The following is a 19741-nucleotide window of genomic DNA, read 5'->3' on the forward strand; positions in this document are numbered from 1 at the left end:
TGATGCTAAGGAGGGTCTATATTGCTAGTCTCTACATCAATTTGGCAACAGCTGTGAAAATTGCAAAGGTGCTGACCCTTTGACCCAGCAAGTCTGCTTCTAGGAATTTGTTTTATTTATATTTACACACACACACACACACACACACACACACACACACACACACACACACACTGCGTAGATCATGTAGTTATTCGTGTAGCATCCTTTGTAACAACAAACTATTGTAAACACCTTGAACGTCCTTCCACAGAGTGCTTGTTTAAAAATTATGGCACAACATCGGGTGCCTGGGTGGCTCAGTTGGTTAACTGTCTGACTTCAGCCTAGGTCATGGTCTTGCCATTCCTGAGTTCAAGCCCCGCATCAGGCTCTGTGCTAACAGTTCAGAGCCGGGAGCCTGTTTCAGATTCTGTTTCTCCTTCTCTCTCTCTCTCTGCCCCTTCCCAACTCGCGCTCTGTCTCTGTCTCTCTCAAAAATAAATAAACATTAAAAAAAAATATGGCACAACAGGGCACTTGGCTGGCTCGGTCAGTGGAGGGTGTGACTCCTGATCTCGGGGTTGTGAGCTCGAGCCCTACTTTGAGGGCAGAGAATACTTAAAAAAAAGAAGCAAGCAAGCAACCAAGCAACAAGCGGACACCTGGGTGGCTCAGTCGGTTAAGTATCCAACTTCGGTTCAGGTCATGATCTTACAGTTTGTGAGTTCAAGCCCCGCATGGGGTTCTGTGCTGACAGCTCAGAGCCTGGAGTCTGCTTCAGATTCTGTCTCCCTCTCTCTGCCCCTCCCCCGCTCATGCTCTGTCTCTCAAAAATTAATAAACGTTAAAAAAATTAAAAATAGGGGTGCCTGGGTGGCTCAGTTGGTTAAGCGTCCAACTTCAGCTCAGGCCATAATCTCACGGTCTGTGAGTTCGAGCCCCACGTCAGGCTCTGTGCTGACAGCTCAGAGCCTGGAGCCTGCTTCAGATTCTGTGTCTCCCCCTCTCTCTGCCCCTCCCCTGCTCATGCTCTGTCTCTCTCTGTCTCAAAAATAAATAAAAGCATTAAAAAATTTTTTTTAATTAAAAATAAAAATAAAAAAAAGAAAGAAAGAAAGGGTAAACAAGAAAAGTTAACAGTAGAGTCCTCCAGAAAAGAAGCTGGATTGCCAAAGGATAGTGTGAGAGACTGACCTTTCATCACTCACCAGCTTCTATCTTGGGAATTTTCTACCCTGTGCATATATCACCTCTTTTTTTTTCTTCCAAGATTTTATTTAAATTCAAGTTAGTTAACATATAGTGTAGTATTGGTTTCAAGAGAATTTAGGGATTCATCACTTACATATAACACCCAGTGCTGATCACAAGTATGTATCACCTCTTTCAAATATAATGCAGGGTTTTTTAAAGTTTATTTGTTTTTGAGAGAGAGAGAGAGAGAGGGAGAGCGAGCACGCATGTGCATACGCACAAGCAGGGGAGGGGCAGAGAGAGAGAGACAGACAGCAGGCTCCTGAAGCAGGCTCCAGGCTCCGAGCTGTCAGTGGAGAGCCTGCTGCAGGGCTCAAACTCACAAACTGTGAGATCTTGACCTGAGCCGAAGTCAGACACTTAACTGACTGAGCCACCCAGGCACCCCAAATATAATGCGGTTTACAAAACAAGGGAGCATCTGTTGAAAGCACTGTTCCCAGCCCCATGCTTATCCTCAGTCTCAGCTCAAACACTCCAGACCCAGAGGGGTAGAGGTCTCCCCAACATTTGACTCAATCATATCATGGACTTCTCCACAGCCCTCCTCATAACTCTAATTTGGGGTCTGTCCTGTTTAATGCTGTCAACCCAGTGACTGGCACTATGCCTGGCACATTCCAGGAGCTCACCAAATGTTTGCTGACAAAATGAATGAAAACGCTCCCAGAGAAGTCACAAAACCAGGGGCCTATAACAAATCAAGATAAGAGGGCTCCCTGATGAGACCAGAGAGTGACGATGGGGCAGACCAGGGCCATAAGCCTTTGTGGATAACTTTTAACAAACATGGCAAGGCTGACCCAATGCCAAGATAGCTGCCAGGAAATCTAGCTTTGCTACCAACAGCTGTATGACCCTGGGCAAATCCCCTCATCTCTGGGACTTACTTTTTCCAATTGTCAAATAAGAAATTGTTTCCAATTGTCAACCAGATCAATGGCTTTTCAAGCCCCTTCTTCTTTTCAAACTGTTTAAAACAAAAACATGACTGCCCTGGTTGACGTAAGACTGGGGGACCTACAGCCTAGCTCATTCCAGAATGCTCAACTCCCCTCCTTCACCAGGGGCCCTTCAGGCAACCCACAGTTCCAGGGACAAGAGTTTCGGCCTATTAAATGACAGATAAACTCCCTCCCACATCTCACGTTTTGTGATTCTCTGCTAGATGAGAAATCCATTTTCTCACCAATGAGTGTTCTTCCAGGCTATCAAACTAGAGGAAATGAAGCATGATCATTCTCAGAGCATGACAGAAGACGTTTCCAAAGGCCAAGAGAAAACAAATGCAGAATGCAGCATGGCCAGCAAACCTTATTAGGTCTTCAGTAAGAAGGAAAACAGTAACAAGCCAAGCAATTCCCCAAACGGCCCGCCAATGGCCAGGGAAAGGACTTTTCTAGTCTCAGAGCAGTGATTCGTTCCAGAACAACCTATGCTCTGCAATCGAGAGGCATGAAGTTGGCGGCAGTAGCACAGTCCGCTACGCATGGTGGGCACTCAGTGAATTAACAAGGGAGACCATCAGTACCGTGAGATGAGCCAGAGAAGCAGCTTTAGGAAAGGGAAAGGGGAAGGAGATATTTGGCAAGGTCTGATCCAGCCGCCAAGACTCATCTCTGAATTCAAGGATATTTGAGCAGGGGAAAAATGATCCCTGAAAGTCTGTGTTGGTGGCTTCCAACTTTAGTGCTGTTTAAAATTGTCACCGTTGGGGTGCCTGGGTGGCTTGATTGAGCGTCCGGCTTTGGCTCAGGTCATGATCTCACACTTTGTGAGTTTGAGCCCTGGGTCAGGCTCTGTGCTGACAGCTCAGAGCCTGCAGCCTGCTCGGGATTCTGGGTCTCCCTCTCTCTCTGCCCCTCCCCAACTCACAGTCTGTCTCTCTCTCTCAAAAATAAATAAACAGGTCACTGTTAAACCCTTGCCTGATAAACAGCTGTTCAGAAGCCTGTTCTAGGCACATGTTAGCTCAGGGACTGTCAAGACTAAGCTAGGAAGAATGAATAAAAGGGGTTAGGGTGGTGCTGTTTCTTCTTCGTTTAGAACAGAAAAGCCAAACTTAATCATCCCACACGTTTGGCTGTTTCAGTTCTGTCTCAAAGCCACAGGTTGATTCATTCACAAACATTCCCCTACTCTGTGCCACGCTCTGGATTATGTGCCTGCCCCATGAAGCCGAGAGTTTATAATAAGAGATAATTCTACTCACCACCCAGCAATCACTCATCACTGTTCACTTATCTGACTGGCCCTCGTAAAAGGAAAAAGGTCCTGGGGCACCTGCATGGCTCAGTCGGTTGAGTGTCCAACTTTGCCTCAGGTCATGACCTCATGGTTCATGAGTTGGAGCCCCACATGGGGCTCCATGCTGGTGGTGTGGAGCCCGCTTGGGATTCTCTCTCTTTCCCTCTTTCTCTGCCCCCTCCCTGTGTGCACTTTCTCTCTCTCTCCCTCTCAAAAATAAACAAAGTAAAAAAAAAAAAAAAAAAAAAAAAGGAAAAGGTCCTCACAGGTAAGTCCTAAAGTTCACTTTATATACAGGGAAATAGGTAAGGCCAACTTGAAGATTAAAAGGTGAATCAGCAGTAGAGAAACCAGATTTCAGACTTTGTCTCTGAGACAATGTGGTCGCCAAACTCAGACAGACAGGCTCTTTCAAGTCGGTTCAAGAATTGTGAGAAAATAAGCTGTATTCATCTTTAGGCTTGGCATGAAATTCAGAACAAAGGTGGCAGTGCTAGTCGTAATGGCAAACAGATGAGCACCATGGGCCAGACACTGCGTAAAGAGCTTCGCATTTAATCCTAACAATAATCTGTGGAGAAGGTACTGATAATATCACAAGTTTACAGATGAGGAAACTGAAGCCCAGAGAGATCAAGGCATTTGTCTGGAGTGACACGGCTAGAAAACGGTAGCACTGACCCTCTCTATCCCTGCCTTATAATAGGTCCCACAGGTCCCATTCTGTCCAGCAAGGCAACTTCTCCTGTCTGAATGAAGCCCTGGTAGAAACACACACACTCCAAGCTAAAGGATACGTGAAATATGTTGCCACACATCCCTGCAGAGTCCCTCGAATGTTGAATTACAGGTTATTTCAGGGCCAGCCCATCCAGCTTGGACAACACGAATGTCAAGTTTGGTAACGTGCCTAGTGAAAGCCTGTCTGGATGAGCGTGCTGAGTTATGGGCCTCCTGGGATTTGAATGAAAAGTGACTAGCCAAAATCAATCTCCTGAGACCCACTAGCAATTAAAACCTCAAAATGAAAAGGAAGTAAAGGCAGGCACATGCCATGTTCTTATGTTAGCACTGGGTCTCTAGAACCTATTTCTAGAATTGCATGCCAGTTTTCAACTATCTATAGACAGTAATGTTTGGAAAGATCTGCTATCAAGAAAAAGAGGCCAAAGACTATAAAACAAGGTGCCTCGAGATCTCAGTTTTCCCATCTATACAATGGGAATACTTTCTGAAGATCTGTCAAGTGTTGGAGTCATCCATTCAGCATGTGTAACAGTGTGGGGCACTCTCAGCTCTGAGATGGGATTGTGCCCCACATAGGAGCATGCACACAGCAGACAAAGGACAGTTTTCCCTCTGGGATCTTACAGATGCAGAGGTCAGGCAAAGGACTGCAGGTGAACGGCAGAGCAATCATGCCTTCCAGATGAGTGCCACCATTGCTCAGACGAGGAGGGTTCTGTGAATGAGAGAACATCCAGGGACGCCCTCTTAGAGGAACAAGGGCTTGCCTGGATAGGAAAAGATGATCACATTTGTAAAAGGAGGGCTGAGGGTGACCTGGAAAAGACCCACAAGATGCTAAACCGCTGAGGCTAAACCGCCAGCAACACTGACTAGGGTGTAGGCTCTGTGCTAAGTGGCTTATAGCCCCTCTCTCATTTAATTCTCAAGGTAACCAACCCATTTATAAGCGAGGAATTAAAGATGCTGAGAGAGGAGTGACTTATCCAAGGCCAAAACCAGCCTGCGTGTTCAGGAGTTTGTGAGAAGCCCTGCCTGGCTGAAGGCAAGGATTGGGAAGGAAAGGAGTAGATGAGGCGAGGCAAAGAAGGATGAGATTCACAGACGGTCTTGGATGCCAGAGCATGTTAGATCCTGCAGGCAGAAGATGCAGTGATCCTGTCAAAGGACAAGTCTCACGCTGACAAGCATTTGACACTGCTGATCACTCCCTCTTCCTTGAAACACTTTCTTCCCCTGGATTCTAGGATGCTGTGCTCTCCGCCTTCCCCTCTATCCCACTGCCTGCTCCTTCTCAGTCTCCTTTGTGGGTTCTTCCTCGTCTCCCTCTTCTTCAATGCTAGAGGGCCCTAGGCCTGGTACCTCTTCCCTTCCCCACCAATGTTATCTGGCCTCTTTGGTAAGCTCACCCAGTGTCAAGGCTTTAAGTATCATCTACATGCTGACACCCACAAGTTTACATCCCTAAACCCAACCTCTCCCGTGAACTCCCAGCACAGATACCCAAATTGCCTAATCGACATCTGAACTTGAATGTCCATATAGCTAACAGGCAGCTCAAACTTAACAACTGACCTCAAGCTATAAAAACCTCAGTTGCCCTTGACAACACACACCCTCCCTCACATCCCACATCTAATCTATCAGCAAATCCTACTGGGTCTACCTTCAAAATGAATCCAGAATCCATAAAGCGGATTCACTACCATCACTACCACCAGGCCCCAACCTACCATCACTCTTTATTGGGATTGCTACCAAAGCTGTTTCCACACTGCTTCCAACAACTCACTTTAGCAACAGGCAGAATGATCCCATTATCGTCTAAGGCAGAAAGTGCCACTCTTCTGTTCAAAATCGTCCAACAGTTCCCTGCTTCACTCAGAGTAAATCTCTACCATGAGAGATTTTGAGGCCAAAATCTCTACCATGGCCTCATGGACTATAAGGCCAGTATGAGATACATCCCTTCTGTCTCATACCACCCATTACTCCTTTCAACTCTTTTCCCAGTGTTTTCCCCATCATTCTCTCAATTCCAGCCACATGCGCCTCTTTGCTGATCCTTGAACACAATAGGAGTGTTTCTATCTCAGGGCCTTTGCACGTGCTATGATGGTCACTTTGCCACAGAGGCTTTCTTCAGATAGTGTCATGGCTCAGTCCCTCACCTCTGTCAAATCTCACTCAAATGTCACCTTCTCTGACCACTTTATTTAAAATTGTACACATCCCTGGGGCACCTGGGTGGCTCAGTCGGTTAAGCATCCAACTCTTGGTTTCAGCTCAGGTCATGATCTCACGGTTCATGAGATCTAGCCCTGTGTTGCGCTCTGCACTGATAGTGTCCCTTACCCTCTCTCTCTCTCTCTCTCTCTCTCTCTCTCAAAATAAGTAAACTTCAAAAAAAATTGTATACATCCCCAACCAATCCCCCAACTCCCTCTTTCTTTCCTCCTTTTGTATTTCTTCAAGGTACTTATCACCAACATACTATAAAATTTATTTATTTATTAAAATTTTTTTTTAAGTTTATTTATTTTTGAGAGAGAGAAAGAGAGAGAGCACAAGCAGAAGAGGGGCAGAGAGAGAGGGAGACACAGAATCCAAAGCAGGCTGCAGGCTCTGAGCTACCAGCACAGAGCCGGACGTAGGGCTCGAACCCACAAGCCGTCAGATCATGACCTGAGCTGAAGTCGGTCGCTTAACTGACTGAGCCACCCAGGCGCCCCTATAAAATGTATTTATATTGTCTATTTTTTTTCCCCTCCATAACATGCTTCATGAAGACAAAGATTTTGTCCATTTTATTCACTACTGTGAAGCTCCTAGACTGTTATCTGGCAAACAGTAGATGCTCAATAAATGTCTGAACGATTAGTGCTCAACTCTCCACTCCAGGAAATTTCAAGTTTTGTAAACCAACCTCAGCTAGAGACCAGCTTCCCCTGTTCCATTTACAGGGTGTGCCAGCATCAGAAATGCGTCTTCTCTGGCTGTCAAGCTATTTTGACAAAACTGAAGTTGAAAATGCCAGACCCTGTAGCCCATGTTACAGCCAATCAATGGAAGACAAGTAAATAAAGAAAAGAGAGAAGAAAGGGCAAAAGGGGGAGAAGATCAGGTGGCAACACCTCCAGCGGGAGAAAGGTCCAGGCCATTTCCCTCAGTGAGGCCAGATCGCCATGCCCTGCTCCCATGGGCATCGGCTCAGAGACAGGGCTGCAGGAGGTGGGGATGAACTGCTGGGGGCAGGGTGCTCAGACACAGCTATGAAGCCCTTCCCTTCCCTCTGCCTGTAACCCTTTAGGACCACAGGCCTTCTGTGTCCTTTGTCAAGCTCTTCACTGCCTTTGCCCTTGCTGAGCCTTCTGCCTGGATTATCCTCTCCAGCTTCTAGAGTGGCTGCTCCAACTTATCCTTCAAATATCGGCTTAGATGACATCACTTCAAAGACACGGTCCTGGGCTAAGTAGATATTTTCCTGTCCTCACCCTCACCCCTGTTCCTAGTCACAGGTTTGCTGAGCACCTCCCTCCCATGTACTGTAAACAGGTCTACATGCTAGGGACGCAGCAGTGAATAAGTCAGATAAAAATCCTTCCCTTCATGGAGCACGCATTCCAATAGTAGACAGGGCCCACAAGTACCAAGTAAGTACAAAATATACTATCTCTGAGAGTGATAAATGCTATGGAGAAAAAGAAAGTAGGGAAGGAGGATACAGAGTGTGGGGGAGGGGAGGAAAAGAGGTTGAAATTTAACCAGGTGGCCGCCTTGAGAAGGTGACAGGTGACACTGTCTGGGGAAAGAGCCTTCCAGGCCTAAGAAGTGAGAAGTGGGGATGTTTGAAGAACAGCAGGGAGGCTGAGTAAGCGGTGGGTTATGAGGTCAGAGAATGGAGGGGGCCTTCCAGGTCAAGGTAAGACCTTGACTGGCTGCTCTGCCTGCTTCCCTCATGGCTTATCAGTTTTTCTAATTATTACATTTGTTTTCTATTTCCTCTTTGCCTTCCCCCCAACCCCACCCCATTCAAATGCAGTAAGCAACCCAAGCACAGAAATGGACTTGTTTACCTATCATCAATCACACTTAGCCCAGTGCCAGGCACACCGCAGGGCTCAATAAATACTGAGTGAATAAACGCCAAATGTGTGACGGCTCTGTCCTAAGTGTCTCAACATCCAGCCTCTCAGCCCTTAGAGATCAGAGAATGAAGACCACAGGAGCAGACTCGCCAGCTAATGAAATTTTGTCATTCCACTCTCAACATGCTTAAGGCCCTAAAAGCAATTAGGTGTGGCAAAGAGTATGTGTCACCCAAGTCTATTTCTCTACAGAGCTCTGCTTTGACGAATGTTTTCTGTACTGAAAGTGAACAATGCGGGACTGGTGTTAAACCTTGGAGACCTGATTTCCAAATCTACCATCGTCCAGCTCAAGTCCACAGAGGAGATGGTAAATCTGGGAGAGCAGTCACTAAGGCAGGCATCCTAGCTGCTGATGAACTGTGGGCATTCTGGAGTCAACCAGCCATACTCTTACCTTAACTGGAAGGGGGTCTCCCAACTTCGGGGAAACCCTCTTAATGGAGTCAGGCTAAAGACCCGAAAAGGATGAGACTTGGGAATCTAAAACCACAGCCAAGCTCAGCTCCACTAAATAACAGGGGAGACAATCCAAGAACAAGGGGTTGGGACAGGAAAGATGGCTACAGCAGGTGTGACAGGGGCCCTCCAGGGCGTCTACACAACTTAAGAAGCACAAGCATACCACCGCTGTAAAACGATAATTGCAATGTCACATACCTGAGGGATATGTGAGGCTAAAACGGGTCAGTACATACAAAGCCTCCAGCAGTGCCCAGCTCACCAAGCGCTTGATGAATGTAGCCACTCTTCCTACTACCTAGAGAGAGTGGTTACCACCAGCACCTCCTTGCCGCTCCCCAACCCCAGGTCTCTGGAGGCCCTGAAGCACTCTGGTGGTTGGCTGGGTGGTAGCAACAGCAGCCCAAGAGGAGTAATCCTATCACTCATCAGATTTCTCCCTATTCCCCTGGAGTGATATGAGGATGGACAGGAGATCATCTGGAAAGTGCTTTGAATTCTTTAGGAATCAAGGAATCCTAACAATTCAAGGCAACATTCATTCATTTACTGAACACTTACTGAGCACCTACTATATGCCAGACATTTCACTAAGTGCTAGACACACACACACAGTTAAGACAAGTTCTCCCCAGGGATTAAGAGCTGTTTACTTAGAAGACAGCCAAGTGAACAGACAATGACAACCCATCGTGATCAGTGACACAGGACACGGTGGAAGTTCAGGCCTGCGAGGTGGGGGAGATGATTAGATAGGAAGCTCCAAGTAGTGGTCCAGCAAAGAAAGAGACATGTGTGTGACAGGGAATGGTGTTCAGGCAGTGAGGACAGCACAAAACAGAGACAGAGGTAAAAAGAGTTGGAGGCTGCAGAAGTGGCAAGCAGCTGAATTTGACTGGAGCTTGGGAAGAGATGAAGTGAGGAGTAGGACAGATAAGGCAGGAGAGCTAGGCTGGAGTCAGCCCAAAAGGCCTTGAAGGCCACGATAAGGAATGTGAGTTTTAGCCTGAGGGCAATGAGGAGCCACTGATGGATAATCAAGCAGGATTATTTTTTTAAGGATTTCCCAACTGCTCAAGTGATATTTTCTCTCCGGTGTTATTTGCTTCTCTCTGTGTGAAGAGAAAAAAAACAACACAAAAACCATTTCTGGGCTGTGATCACTCTTAAGCAGCAAAAAAACAAAACCCTGTTCAGAAAAAGAAATATCTACATGACGTTGATGTCCTCTCAGCTTTCATAATTACACAAACGTGCAAAACCCACACCCAAGCCATGCTTGCTCACTGTCAGCACATGAGACTCTGGTGCCAGCCGTGAGGGTTTTCTGGGAAGTGAGCAGTCAAGACAGCAACAGTTTCAGAGGATGACCAGAAAAAGATGAAAGGCCAGAGCCAGTAGGGCCAATAGACTAAACTTGTCCTGAAACTTTTAGGAAGTGAAACAAGAAGGGTAGTAGTAGTCCTGTGTATACAAAGGTCTCTGCAAGAGGAAGTAACACCCCACAAAGCAGGGTTGACAGCCTTCCTCAGACACAGGCCCCCAGTAGGCACCAACTGCCTAGAGTCAAAGCATCCAACCACAATAACAGTCTCTGCACAAATTTCCTTATCTAATACACACACACACACACACACACACACACACACGCAGGAGACTACCGGGGGTTGGGGGAGAGGAGATGGGGAGAAGGTGATGGTCACTATCATTTTAGAGCTGAAGTAAAGGAGGCCCAGCCCAAGTAAGTTGTCCCAGTCATATTACCAGGAAGCTGCCGAACTGGGGTCGGAACTCAGAGTTGACTGATGGGGAGTCAGGCAGTGCTTTTTCCATTACACCTCTGAGCCCTTCCAGTTGCCCAGGGTGAAGCCTCTGCTCAACCCATACTCAACAACCTCTGAGGGATCTGATTCTTTGAGAACCATTGAAGCTTTTCTCCATGACAATTTTTAAGAGGTTGGAGGAGGCTGGTGGGCTCAACTCAGGACAGGGAGCCAGATGCTCTGCGCTCTGCTCATGTTCCCACCATCTGGGACAAGCAGCTTCATCTCGAATCCTCCCTTGGAAGGATGGGGATAAGGTGACAATATTAAGTTTCTGTGAATTCAATGGAACTGGGAGAACAGATCATAGAGTTAAAAAAAAAAAAAAAAGGTACTACAGTAATTATATCACAGCTTTCTCCAGAAGGATGCGGAAACCTTCACGGGTTCACTAAGGCTTGTAACACCCAGCAGTGGATAGGAAGGCAGCAGGTCCTTCTCGTGCTGCTGTCAGGGAAACTGAGGCAGAAATGAAGTGAATGCCTGCAAAGGAACAAGGCTCGGACTCACAGAGTCTAGTCCTCCGGCCATTAAATGACCTCACCATCTTCCAGGCAAATGTGCTCTCCCCAGCCAAGAAGCCAAGGGGCCTGCACTTTTCTCAGAGAGACAGAGACCCTTCCCTTGAGAATGTTCTTCAAGAACCCAGGGCCAAAAGATCCCCCTAGGTGTTTCACGCTTTCTTTCTTTATTCCAAAAGGAATGCGGCTCAACCACTCTTAACAGTGGGTCTGAATATTCCCAAATTAGCTTCATGGATGGCCTGTTTTGTGTCTCACAGTTCTCAATAGTCAGGAAAAACTTCCATTTCTGTCCCGAGTGGTAATCACTTACAGCAACAGCCTGCAGGATTGTTTCATCCTAAATATGTCAATCAAATGCCCCTTATGAAGATTAGATGCAAAGTAATAAGACTACACTTTACCTGGCTGTGAATAAACAGAATGACAGCTAACGATACTAAATAGCCCCTACACCCCAACCTTGCTCCAGCCTCTTTGGTCTCTGCACTTTGCAGGTCCCTGAAAGCCCTGGGTAAGAACCCTGGCTCTGCCTACACTACAGGACTGACCTTACCATATGTGATTCAACCTCACTGTGCCTCAGTTTCCTTGTGGAGAAAATGGGGATATCAACAACAGCTACCTCACGCGGGTTGTTGTGAAGTTTACACGTATTGTATGCAAAGTGCTTAGCACAGTGTCTGGTCCGCAGTAGGAGCTCAATAACCAGTAGCTGGCATTTCGTCAGTATTTTTAACATGATTACAGGTGTCCCCAGATAACCTGTCCACGAAGCGCCAAGGGACAGATCAAGCCCAAGCCTACCGCGGGGCAGGCGGCGCAGGGCCGGTTCTTGATTTTTTTTTTTTTTTTTTTTGAACCTTGGCAAAGAGATAAGGCCCTGAACGACAGGGAGGCCTCAGAATGTGAAGGGGGAAACCAGGACCCGAAGAGGAGTTTCCCGTCTGGCCAGAGGCGGGCTCCCAGGGGCCTAAGTCTAGGAGTCTCTCCGGAGGACGCCCCAGGAGGGGCTGCGGGCTGGGGCGGCGGGGATTCAGGCCGGCGGCCAAGTGGGCGCGAATGAATGAACCCGCAGTCCTTCTGCCTCGTCGGGGGTTGGGAAGCCACTCTCGCCCATCTAGCGCCTCGTCTTCTCCGTGACCTCTGACCCCACAAGCCCCCTCATCTCAGACCACCGCCTCCCCACCCGTGCCCCGCCGGACTCCCTTCTTCCTCACCCGAAGGTCCGAACGGCTCCCGGCGCCACGGCGCGGCTCGGATCGCCAGCAAAATGTCCGCGGCCTCGTCCTCCCTCTCCCCCGGTGCGTCCGTACCGCCGGCCACTCGGAGCCCCACGGCTGTCACCTGCCGGGCGGAAGTGAGCTGCCCGCGCGCGGGCACTTCCGGTGGACGCACGGCTTCGGGGCGGGGTCAAGGGTGCAACCCCGGCGGGGGTGGTGCCCGAGGGGCGGGGCAAGGAGGGGCGGGGGCAAACGGAATTAACCCCTCCCCAGCAGCGGCGCTGCTTCGCTGCTGCCTCTGGTGGCGCGCTGAAAAGGAGCCAGCTAATCGCTAAGTAGCTTAAGGTGATGGAAATGGAGAAGGTCATACAGACAGACTTTAAGGGCCATCTTTCTTTTGTGTTACAGACGGGAAAACTGAGGCTCTCAGAAAGGCAAAGTATTGCTCAAGATCACTTACCTTATGAATGGAAGAGTCAAAACCAGAGCTGTAATTCTCCATGTACCTCCAAGGAACTTCTATCCAAGAGGAACTTCATAATATCCCGTTTTCCCTTTTGCTGGGTCTGCCAGGACATCAATTCCTATAATCATCTCACTCTGATACTTTCTCCTCCTTATAGATAATTTTTTATCATACCCCCTTAAAACAGTATTTCGTGTCTGCTCTTTGAAAATGTTTTACTGGCAATGAGTTTAACTATGACAAGCTCATATTCTGACTCTTACGGTATTTTCTTTTTGCCATGATAGTGATTTGATTAGTTTGATTTGGGCACACTTGTAATCGGGTATGAGTGTCACCTCTGTCAAAGATGTTTCAGCAAAGATAATAAAGGTTTCTAAAATAAACTTTAGGTTGAGAAAAGAACACTTTTTTTTTTTAAGTTGCTTATTAGTACATTATGAGACTTAAAACAGTCATGCTGGAGTGCCTGGGTGGCTCAATGGGTTAAGTGTCCTCCGACATCAGCTAGGGTTCTGATCCCTGCTTGGGATTCTCTCTCTCTCTCTCTCTCTACCCCTTCCATGCTCGCTCGCTCTCAAATATAAATAAACTTATAAAATAAATAAAATAAAAGTTATGCTGAAACACTAGTCAGTTAATATGATTTAGAAGTCTAAAGTAACATTTCCCATTTCTTGTATGTAAAAGGTGACTTTACTGCTTCCTCAGTTCATTACAGGAAAAGTAAAGAACATCTTGTTTTTGTGTGTGTGCGGGGGGGGAAGTATTTCAATTATGAACTATAAATATATATAACTGCTAAGTGTTATTTCTAATGTTTTAAACCACTCAGGTTAGCTAAAGATTATTTGTGTTGTTTTTGAGTACTTGCATAGGTTTGTTTTTTTTGTTTTGTTTTTTTTTTTTTCAACGTTTTTAATTTATTTTTAGGACAGAGAGAGACAGAGCATGAACGGGGGAGGGGCAGAGAGAGAGGGAGACACAGAATCGGAAACATGCTCCAGGCTCCGAGCCATCAGCCCAGAGCCTGATGCGGGGCTCGAACTCACAGACCGCGAGATCGTGACCTGGCTGAAGTCGGACGCTTAACCGACTGCGCCACCCAGGCGCCCCAAGGTTTTTTTTTTTAATGTAATTACAAATTTGGTGAGCACTTCATATTGTAAGGCACTGTCTTTACATGCATTGCAGCATTAAACAAGTGACTTTGGTTTCACACTCTTTCTGACATTATTCACCTAAGTGTTAGAAAACATTGCTTTTAGATACATCACTAATATATTACCAAGTTATAAACCACATGCATGTATTTAACCACAAGATAAGAAGAGGAATAAGTTTCATCCTCTAGATTGTATCAGTAACAGGTTTGCATTTGAAAGATGTGTTAATTCAACGCCAGGGGAAGAATGAAGTCAAACGTTAACCTAATGAAAAATTTTTGCTAGTGAAAAGATGAAAATCTGAACAATGGCAAAGTTTGTTTGCTTTGCCTTTACTTAAATTTTTCACATGCTTAAATATTAGATATTAAAAAGCCAAACAATTATGAGTTCCTCTATACCTCAGCTGACATGAACTTTCTTAAGGTATGTTCAACCTTTGTTTTGCTTACCTTTGTGGCATGTAGCCTGATTAACAAGGTGATAGTAAAAGATATATTAAAAAAAAATTTTTTTTTAATGTTTGGTTATTTTTGAGAGAGAGAGCAGGGGAGGGCAGAGAGGTGGGAGACAGAGGATCCAAAACATGCTCCATGCTGACAGCAGAAAGCCCGATGCCCGGCTGGAACTCACAAACTGTGAGATCGTGACCTGAGCCCAAGTGAGACGCTTAATCTACTGAGCCACCCAGCCACTCCAAAGATACTTTTTTTTTTTTTTTTTAAAGATTTTATTTAAGTAATCTCTACACCGAATGTGGGGCTCGAACTTACAACCCCAAGATCAAGAGTCGTGCGTTCCACCGACTGAGCCAGCCAGGTGCCCCAAAGATACATTTGAGTCTCTGCTTTGCTAACCCAAGCTGTTCAGTTACCTGAAGCTTTTGTCAAGACCAGAGAGAAGTACATGGCATATGTGTGTAGTTTGCTTCTATAGGATTTGATTGGTCTGTTTGTAAATTGAATCATTACTTAAGAATTCCAGTAGATAATAAAGTGCGATTGAATATGATAGTTTCTAATATTCCCTTAGATGTACCTAATTTACCAAAGGAAAAATCAATTTACCTGACGCTCTTCTAAGGAATTATGATACTGAAGGTGCGAAGGTGGTTATTTTCTTAGTCTCTTTCAAAACACTGGTACTTTTATTTGGAATGATTACTGGGAAGAGTGAAATGTCTCTTTTATCTATGAACTTGAAGCATACCTGGAATTTACCAGTGCAAGTGCCCATTTTAGAATTTTGTTTCTTAAAATAATCCACTAATGTTTTGAACATTTTCATCATTTGGCTTCTCTTTCTTCTAAAGAATAATTAAATCTTAATTTGGCATTGGATCCTTTTGGGCTGAAATCTGCATGGGGCCAATAGCAATATAAATAATTCTTTAATGCTTTCCCCGCCCCTTTACCAACACTTAGCAAAACAGAAAACTCTTATGACACATCTTGTCAGAAAATAACAGCCTGCCCTGTGGCTATGTATCTTCTGCTCTTTAATCATTTAAAAAGGTGGTTGGACATGTAGGTTTCTTTGTACATAATCTACCTGTTAAAGAAAGATAATCCTTGGTAGCACTTTATGCTTATGGTAGTTCTGGATATTTTTGTTACTTATGGGGAAATAATGGCAGCTCTCTTAGGTTCTACTGAGAAGTAGAATAGGAGCTATTATTTTTTTGAAGGACAAACAGATCACAGGGGATTCTAAGAAAGTCTGGAGAAAGCAGTACATATTTGCCATCATTAAATATTTATTTGTATTTATTGAAAGTGTGTTTTGGTTTTTAAACGTGTATTTTGCGTCATTTTTTTTTTTTTTTTCACCTTGGCAGTGGAGAGTTTTATTTTCAAAGAATGAAAAATGTTTGGGTTGGGGCACTTGGCTGGCTCAGTCAGAAGAGCATGCAATTTTTGATCTCGGGTCATGAATTCAAGTCCCACATGGGGTGTAGAGCTACTTAAACAAATAAAACTGTAAAAAATGTTTGGGCTGGGTGCCTGGGTGGCTCAGTAGGTTAAGCTTCCCACTTCGGCTCAGGTCATGATCTCAGCTCGTGGATTCGAGCCCTGCATCAGGCTCTGTGCTGACAGCTCAGAGGCTGGAGCCTGATTCAGAGTCTGTGTCTCCCTTTCTCTGTCCCTCCCCCGATCTCATTCTTTCTCTCAAAAATAAATAAACATTAAAAAAATAAAATAAAAAGGAAATCTATATTTTAAAAAATGTTTGGGTTGGGGTGCCTGTGTGGCTCAGTTGGTTAAGCGTCCTACTTTGGCTCAGGTCATGATCTCACGGTTTGTGGGGTCAACAGCTTGGAGCCTAGAGCCTGCTTCGGATTCTGTGTCTCCCTTTCTTTCTCTGCCCCTCCCCATTTGTGCGCACGTGCACATTCTCTCGCTTTCTAAAATAAATAAACATTTAAAAAAATGTTTGGGTTATATGCAGTAAGTAGGCTGTTCATGCACTGATGACTTACTTTTAACCTGTCCCTTGGCTAGAAGCAACAAAGCTATAGATATTTGCCTGATTTTTTAGGAAACTGATATTTTTCATACCTCATGAACTATTAGTGGACCTGTGGTCATACTTAATAAACTTATATTTACCTCATACTTTCATTGCAAATAAAGTTTGAGCTCCATGCCCCTTTCCCTTCCTATTTTAGTCAGTGACAAAATAAGTATTTTTTTAATATACTGGAAAATGTGAAGATTTGTAATTAGACCACTTACTAAATGATAGGAATGGATCATAGTTAAGAATTTGTGGGGGCACCTGAGTGGCTCAGTCTGCTGAGTGTCTGGCTCTTGATTTTGATTTAGGTCATGATCCCAGGGGTCATGGGATCCAGTCCTATGTGGGGCTCCTCACTGAGTGTGGAGCCTGCCTAAGATTCTCTCCCCCTCTCCCTCTCTCTCTTTCTCTTAAAAAAAATAATAATTTGTGTTTTCCGTGGGGCGCCTGGCTGACTCAGTCAGTAGAGCACGTGACTCCTGATCTCCGGGTTGTGAGCTCAAGTCCCGTGTTGAATGTAGAGATTACTTTAAAAAAATCTTAAAAGAATTCTAGGGGTGTCTGGGTGGCTCAGTAGGTTGAGCATCTGACTTCGGCTCAGGTCATGATCTCATGGTTTGTGGGTTCAAGCCCTGTGTCATGCTCTGTGTTGGCAACTGAGAGCCTGGATCCTGCTTTGGATTTGGTGTCTCCCTCTCTCTCTGCCCTTCCCTTGCTTGTGCTCTCTCAAAAATAAATAATCATTAAAAATAAGAATTCTTTTTTTGTTATTTTTTTAGATGTTTAGTTATTTTTGACAGTGCAAATGTAATATTCTTCAGGAATTAATATAATTTTTTTTTAATTTATTTTTTGAGATACAGACAGAGAGCAAGCTGGGGAGAGGTAGAGACAGAGGGAGACACAGAATCCTAAGCAGGCTCCAGGCTCCAAGCTGTTAGCACAGAGCCTGATGCAGGGTTCGAACTCACAAACTGTGAGATCGTGGCCTGAGCCAAAGTCGGACACTCAACCGACTGAGCCACCCAGGCACCCCAGGAATTAATATAATTTAAAAGAGTCGAGGGATTTGATAAACTGTGAAAATAAAACATAGCAAAAAAAACAAAAACAAAAAAACCCACACATAGCTTTGTTTAAAAAAAGGTTTTACTGGGTAACCAATATCTGCATTGTGGAGAAATGGAAATATACTAGGAAGCAAAAAGAATAAAAGTCATCAGCAATCTCACTGTGCTGAGACAATCACTTTCAATATTTTGGTGAATATCCTTCTAGACTTCATATATCAGTTGGTATTTTATTTTTATTTTTATTTTTTTATTAGAGAGAGAGGGCACAAGAAGGGAAGAGGGGCAGAGGAAGAGGAGAGAGAGAATCTCAAACAGGCTTCACACTTCGCGGGGCTCAATCCCACAACCCTGGGATTATGACCTGAGCCAAAAATCAACAGTTGGACTTCCAACCAACTGAGCCACCCAGGTGCTCCTCAGTTGGTATTTTTTTAGTTGAAGTACAGTTGACACATCATTTAGTATTTTTAACTCACTGATATACATAAATATAAATATATTTCTACATGGTGCTTTCTAATTCCTGTATAGTATTCCACTGTATGGATGGTATTGCAGTTCTCAAAAATAATCCCCTACCGTTGTACACTTAGGTTGCCACCAATCTATTAATATTATAAACTTAATAAATAAGCTTCTACAGCCAAGTCTGTATGTCCCATCTAATGTAGATATTACTTTGTAATAGTTATTATAGTTTTATATGTTTAATCAGTCTCGAGTCCTTTCTGTAAAATTTATTTTGAAATAGTTATAGACTTATAGGATTGCAAAACTAGTGCAAAGAGTCCCATGTACCCTTCACCCAGCTTCCCTCAACGGTGACACTTTATATATCAGCAGTATAATATCAAAAGCAAGAAACTGACATTGGTACAATACCAGTTGCCTAAAATTACAGACCTTACTCAATGTTTAAATGCTTCTCTGAAGTAGGCAGGGGACAAGTAGAATAATTTTATATGTATGTCCTATGTTCCGCATGCTATGCACAGCTGCCTGGAGGAACTACCTTCCCCTGATGATAAATGTTGACAAATGCTGTCAGCCTCGCCAGAAAACAAACTTTCACTGGGAATGTAACGTGGAAAGAGAAGAATTATCCAGCAAAACAAACCAACAAACCTAAAGGTACCAAGGTGGAGAGCATATGTGAAAGTGTCAAGTTAATGGTAGGAGCAGTCAGAGCTTTAAGATTTCCAAGAAGACAGAAGTCACAGTGTTAGCTTGTTCAGGAAAGACATCCTGGGGACCGTGACATCTGTGCCAGGCCTTGCCCAATGAGAACAGAGTCGCACAGGCTGAGATGGAAGGAAAAAGCAATCCAGGGACAATAGTAGGAAGGCAAGGGAAGTGGGAAAGCAAGGGAGCCAGGCATCTGGGTCCTTCAGAAAGCATTTCAGGGGGGCCTGGGTGGCTCAGTCAGTTGGGTGTCCAACTTCCGGCTCAGGTCATGATCTCATGGTCCATGAGTTTGAGCCACACGTCAGGCTCCTTGCTGACAGCTCAGAACCCACAGCCTGCCTCAGATTCTGTGCCTCCCTCTCTCCTTGCCCCTTCCTCTCTCGTGCTCTCTCTCAAAAATAAATAAACATTAAAAAAAAAATAAAAATACACCATTACTAACAATAACATCACATCCTGGTTGGAAGAGGATGTTTTAAAACTTTTCTCCAAGCCCTATTCACTTTCTACTCTGCTGTATTGAGCTGGCTGATGTTGGGCTGGCTTGTCTAACTCTTTGAACCTCAGTTTCTCCTCCTTTAAACAAAAAATATTTATTTGTTCTTTTGGGAGAGTGCAAGCAGGGGAGGGGTAGAGACAGGGAGACAGAGGATACTGACAGTCTGACAGCAGTGAGCCTGATGTGGGGGTCAAACTCATGAACCACGAGATCATGACCTGAGCCAAAGTCCGATGTTCAACTGACTGAGCCACTCAGGTGCCCCACGGTTTCTCCTGAGAACCCTGCACTCATTATGGGCCAAGCACCTTTGTATGCCCTTGACATCCAATCCCTTTATGTTAACCTTCACCATTCTCAAGAGGTGAGGGCTACAATAACCCTCAGTCACAGGTGAGCCTGCCAAGACCTTGAGAAGCTGAGGAACT

General features: G+C 45.0%; 1 protein-coding gene across 7 annotated transcripts in view; it reads right to left on the reverse strand.

Moving 5' to 3' along the window:
• AP1B1 (adaptor related protein complex 1 subunit beta 1) overlaps positions 1 to 19741 on the reverse strand; it is an 84408-nt gene that overhangs the window by 42350 nt on the left and 22317 nt on the right. For 2 of the 7 annotated variants that reach the window (XM_058693201.1, XM_058693197.1), the window contains exon 1: positions 12405 to 12549. The exons of 3 other annotated variants lie outside the window; for them this stretch is intronic. The gene's annotated coding sequence lies outside the window, so the exon portion shown is untranslated. Of the gene's footprint in view, positions 1 to 4854; positions 4946 to 12404; positions 12550 to 12867; positions 12949 to 19741 lie in introns of those variants that run through there. 2 more of the 7 variants (XM_058693198.1, XM_058693200.1) reach the window with 2 other exon arrangements.

This window comes from Neofelis nebulosa, chromosome 11 (assembly GCF_028018385.1).
Source record: "Neofelis nebulosa isolate mNeoNeb1 chromosome 11, mNeoNeb1.pri, whole genome shotgun sequence".
Classification (NCBI taxonomy): Eukaryota; Metazoa; Chordata; class Mammalia; order Carnivora; family Felidae; genus Neofelis; species Neofelis nebulosa.